The sequence below is a fragment of the Arachis ipaensis genome, chromosome B7, assembly GCF_059453495.1.
Source record: "Arachis ipaensis isolate K30076 ecotype BB chromosome B7, ASM5945349v1, whole genome shotgun sequence".
NCBI lineage: Eukaryota > Viridiplantae > Streptophyta > Magnoliopsida > Fabales > Fabaceae > Arachis > Arachis ipaensis.
Window position 1 is genome coordinate 56537501 of NC_142442.1, and position 5000 is coordinate 56542500.

The following is a 5000-nucleotide window of genomic DNA, read 5'->3' on the forward strand; positions in this document are numbered from 1 at the left end:
CTCCCCCGCCCCCCACGGAGGCACCCGCCGTTGCAACGATGGCTCGGAGCGTTGCAACGGAGGAGCCAAATTTTCATATCTCAGAATTGGCTCGTGCATTTTTCGTGAAATTTTGAGGGAACCTTGGTAATATTATGTGAAGGCTGCACAAAAAAATCCAGGTCAAAAATCGCAGGTTTGCTCCGTTTTTCATTTTTTTTGAATTTCCGGCATTCCGGGCGGTAAAAAAATCGTCAAAAAAAATCGGCACGGTGTAAATTCACCAAATTTGGAGGATGGGAAGTTCTTATTTTTCTAGAGGTTGTTGCAAAAAACGGCGTCAAAATTCGACCTCTAGAGCACTTTCCTTTAGTATGTCTCCTCACGGAAAAGGACGTCTACCCGTGGCACTTTGGTAATGGCTCGGCAGCCTATTATAGGGGGGAGGGGTGTCGTGATGCTGAAACTCGAGTTGCCCAAAGGCTTGCTGGGCGCAATGCCAGCAAGATGCACGTTGCCTTGCCATCCCCTAGGCACACTAGCAAGCACGTTGTGGTTGTGGTGTGCCGCCGGGCTCCCCCGCCCCCCACGGAGGCACCCGCCGTTGCAACGATGGCTCGGAGCGTTGCAACGGAGGAGCCAAATTTTCATATCTCAGAATTGGCTCGTGCATTTTTCGTGAAATTTTGAGGGAACCTTGGTAATATTATGTGAAGGCTGCACAAAAAAATCCAGGTCAAAAATCGCAGGTTTGCTCCGTTTTTCATTTTTTTTGAATTTCCGGCATTCCGGGCGGTAAAAAAATCGTCAAAAAAAATCGGCACGGTGTAAATTCACCAAATTTGGAGGATGGAAAGATCTTATTTTTCTAGAGGTTGTTGCAAAAAACGGCGTCAAAATTCGACCTCTAGAGCACTTTCCTTGAGTATGTCTCCTCACGGAAAAGGACGTCTACCCGTGGCACTTTGGTAATGGCTCGGCAGCCTATTATAGGGGGGAGGGGTGTCGTGATGCTGAAACTCGAGTTGCCCAAAGGCTTGCTGGGCGCAATGCCAGCAAGATGCACGTTGCCTTGCCATCCCCTAGGCACACTAGCAAGCACGTTGTGGTTGTGGTGTGCCGCCGGGCTCCCCCGCCCCCCACGGAGGCACCCGCCGTTGCAACGATGGCTCGGAGCGTTGCAACGGAGGAGCCAAATTTTCATATCTCAGAATTGGCTCGTGCATTTTTCGTGAAATTTTGAGGGAACCTTGGTAATATTATGTGAAGGCTGCACAAAAAAATCCAGGTCAAAAATCGCAGGTTTGCTCCGTTTTTCATTTTTTTTGAATTTCCGGCATTCCGGGCGGTAAAAAAATCGTCAAAAAAAATCGGCACGGTGTAAATTCACCAAATTTGGAGGATGGAAAGTTCTTATTTTTCTAGAGGTTGTTGCAAAAAACGGCGTCAAAATTCGACCTCTAGAGCACTTTCCTTTAGTATGTCTCCTCACGGAAAAGGACGTCTACCCGTGGCACTTTGGTAATGGCTCGGCAGCCTATTATAGGGGGGAGGGGTGTCGTGATGCTGAAACTCGAGTTGCCCAAAGGCTTGCTGGGCGCAATGCCAGCAAGATGCACGTTGCCTTGCCATCCCCTAGGCACACTAGCAAGCACGTTGTGGTTGTGGTGTGCCGCCGGGCTCCCCCGCCCCCCACGGAGGCACCCGCCGTTGCAACGATGGCTCGGAGCGTTGCAACGGAGGAGCCAAATTTTCATATCTCAGAATTGGCTCGTGCATTTTTCGTGAAATTTTGAGGGAACCTTGGTAATATTATGTGAAGGCTGCACAAAAAAATCCAGGTCAAAAATCGCAGGTTTGCTCCGTTTTTCATTTTTTTTGAATTTCCGGCATTCCGGGCGGTAAAAAAATCGTCAAAAAAAATCGGCACGGTGTAAATTCACCAAATTTGGAGGATGGAAAGATCTTATTTTTCTAGAGGTTGTTGCAAACAACGGCGTCAAAATTCGACCTCTAGAGCACTTTCCTTTAGTATGTCTCCTCACGGAAAAGGACGTCTACCCGTGGCACTTTGGTAATGGCTCGGCAGCCTATTATAGGGGGGAGGGGTGTCGTGATGCTGAAACTCGAGTTGCCCAAAGGCTTGCTGGGCGCAATGCCAGCAAGATGCACGTTGCCTTGCCATCCCCTAGGCACACTAGCAAGCACGTTGTGGTTGTGGTGTGCCGCCGGGCTCCCCCGCCCCCCACGGAGGCACCCGCCGTTGCAACGATGGCTCGGAGCGTTGCAACGGAGGAGCCAAATTTTCATATCTCAGAATTGGCTCGTGCATTTTTCGTGAAATTTTGAGGGAACCTTGGTAATATTATGTGAAGGCTGCACAAAAAAATCCAGGTCAAAAATCGCAGGTTTGCTCCGTTTTTCATTTTTTTTGAATTTCCGGCATTCCGGGCGGTAAAAAAATCGTCAAAAAAAATCGGCACGGTGTAAATTCACCAAATTTGGAGGATGGAAAGATCTTATTTTTCTAGAGGTTGTTGCAAAAAACGGCGTCAAAATTCGACCTCTAGAGCACTTTCCTTTAGTATGTCTCCTCACGGAAAAGGACGTCTACCCGTGGCACTTTGGTAATGGCTCGGCAGCCTATTATAGGGGGGAGGGGTGTCGTGATGCTGAAACTCGAGTTGCCCAAAGGCTTGCTGGGCGCAATGCCAGCAAGATGCACGTTGCCTTGCCATCCCCTAGGCACACTAGCAAGCACGTTGTGGTTGTGGTGTGCCGCCGGGCTCCCCCGCCCCCCACGGAGGCACCCGCCGTTGCAACGATGGCTCGGAGCGTTGCAACGGAGGAGCCAAATTTTCATATCTCAGAATTGGCTCGTGCATTTTTCGTGAAATTTTGAGGGAACCTTGGTAATATTATGTGAAGGCTGCACAAAAAAATCCAGGTCAAAAATCGCAGGTTTGCTCCGTTTTTCATTTTTTTTGAATTTCCGGCATTCCGGGCGGTAAAAAAATCGTCAAAAAAAATCGGCACGGTGTAAATTCACCAAATTTGGAGGATGGAAAGATCTTATTTTTCTAGAGGTTGTTGCAAAAAACGGCGTCAAAATTCGACCTCTAGAGCACTTTCCTTTAGTATGTCTCCTCACGGAAAAGGACGTCTACCCGTGGCACTTTGGTAATGGCTCGGCAGCCTATTATAGGGGGGAGGGGTGTCGTGATGCTGAAACTCGAGTTGCCCAAAGGCTTGCTGGGCGCAATGCCAGCAAGATGCACGTTGCCTTGCCATCCCCTAGGCACACTAGCAAGCACGTTGTGGTTGTGGTGTGCCGCCGGGCTCCCCCGCCCCCCACGGAGGCACCCGCCGTTGCAACGATGGCTCGGAGCGTTGCAACGGAGGAGCCAAATTTTCATATCTCAGAATTGGCTCGTGCATTTTTCGTGAAATTTTGAGGGAACCTTGGTAATATTATGTGAAGGCTGCACAAAAAAATCCAGGTCAAAAATCGCAGGTTTGCTCCGTTTTTCATTTTTTTTGAATTTCCGGCATTCCGGGCGGTAAAAAAATCGTCAAAAAAAATCGGCACGGTGTAAATTCACCAAATTTGGAGGATGGAAAGTTCTTATTTTTCTAGAGGTTGTTGCAAAAAACGGCGTCAAAATTCGACCTCTAGAGCACTTTCCTTTAGTATGTCTCCTCACGGAAAAGGACGTCTACCCGTGGCACTTTGGTAATGGCTCGGCAGCCTATTATAGGGGGGAGGGGAGTCGTGATGCTGAAACTCGAGTTGCCCAAAGGCTTGCTGGGCGCAATGCCAGCCAGATGCACGTTGCCTTGCCATCCCCTAGGCACACTAGCAAGCACGTTGTGGTTGTGGTGTGCCGCCGGGCTCCCCCGCCCCCCACGGAGGCACCCGCCGTTGCAACGATGGCTCGGAGCGTTGCAACGGAGGAGCCAAATTTTCATATCTCAGAATTGGCTCGTGCATTTTTCGTGAAATTTTGAGGGAACCTTGGTAATATTATGTGAAGGCTGCACAAAAAAATCCAGGTCAAAAATCGCAGGTTTGCTCCGTTTTTCATTTTTTTTGAATTTCCGGCATTCCGGGCGGTAAAAAAATCGTCAAAAAAAATCGGCACGGTGTAAATTCACCAAATTTGGAGGATGGAAAGTTCTTATTTTTCTAGAGGTTGTTGCAAAAAACGGCGTCAAAATTCGACCTCTAGAGCACTTTCCTTTAGTATGTCTCCTCACGGAAAAGGACGTCTACCCGTGGCACTTTGGTAATGGCTCGGCAGCCTATTATAGGGGGGAGGGGAGTCGTGATGCTGAAACTCGAGTTGCCCAAAGGCTTGCTGGGCGCAATGCCAGCGAGATGCACGTTGCCTTGCCATCCCCTAGGCACACTAGCAAGCACGTTGTGGTTGTGGTGTGCCGCCGGGCTCCCCCGCCCCCCACGGAGGCACCCGCCGTTGCAACGATGGCTCGGAGCGTTGCAACGGAGGAGCCAAATTTTCATATCTCAGAATTGGCTCGTGCATTTTTCGTGAAATTTTGAGGGAACCTTGGTAATATTATGTGAAGGCTGCACAAAAAAATCCAGGTCAAAAATCGCAGGTTTGCTCCGTTTTTCATTTTTTTTGAATTTCCGGCATTCCGGGCGGTAAAAAAATCGTCAAAAAAAATCGGCACGGTGTAAATTCACCAAATTTGGAGGATGGAAAGATCTTATTTTTCTAGAGGTTGTTGCAAAAAACGGCGTCAAAATTCGACCTCTAGAGCACTTTCCTTTAGTATGTCTCCTCACGGAAAAGGACGTCTACCCGTGGCACTTTGGTAATGGCTCGGCAGCCTATTATAGGGGGGAGGGGTGTCGTGCTGCTGAAACTCGAGTTGCCCAAAGGCTTGCTGGGCGCAATGCCAGCAAGATGCACGTTGCCTTGCCATCCCCTAGGCACACTAGCAAGCACGTTGTGGTTGTGGTGTGCCGCCGGGGTCCCCCGCCCCGGGTCCAAGGT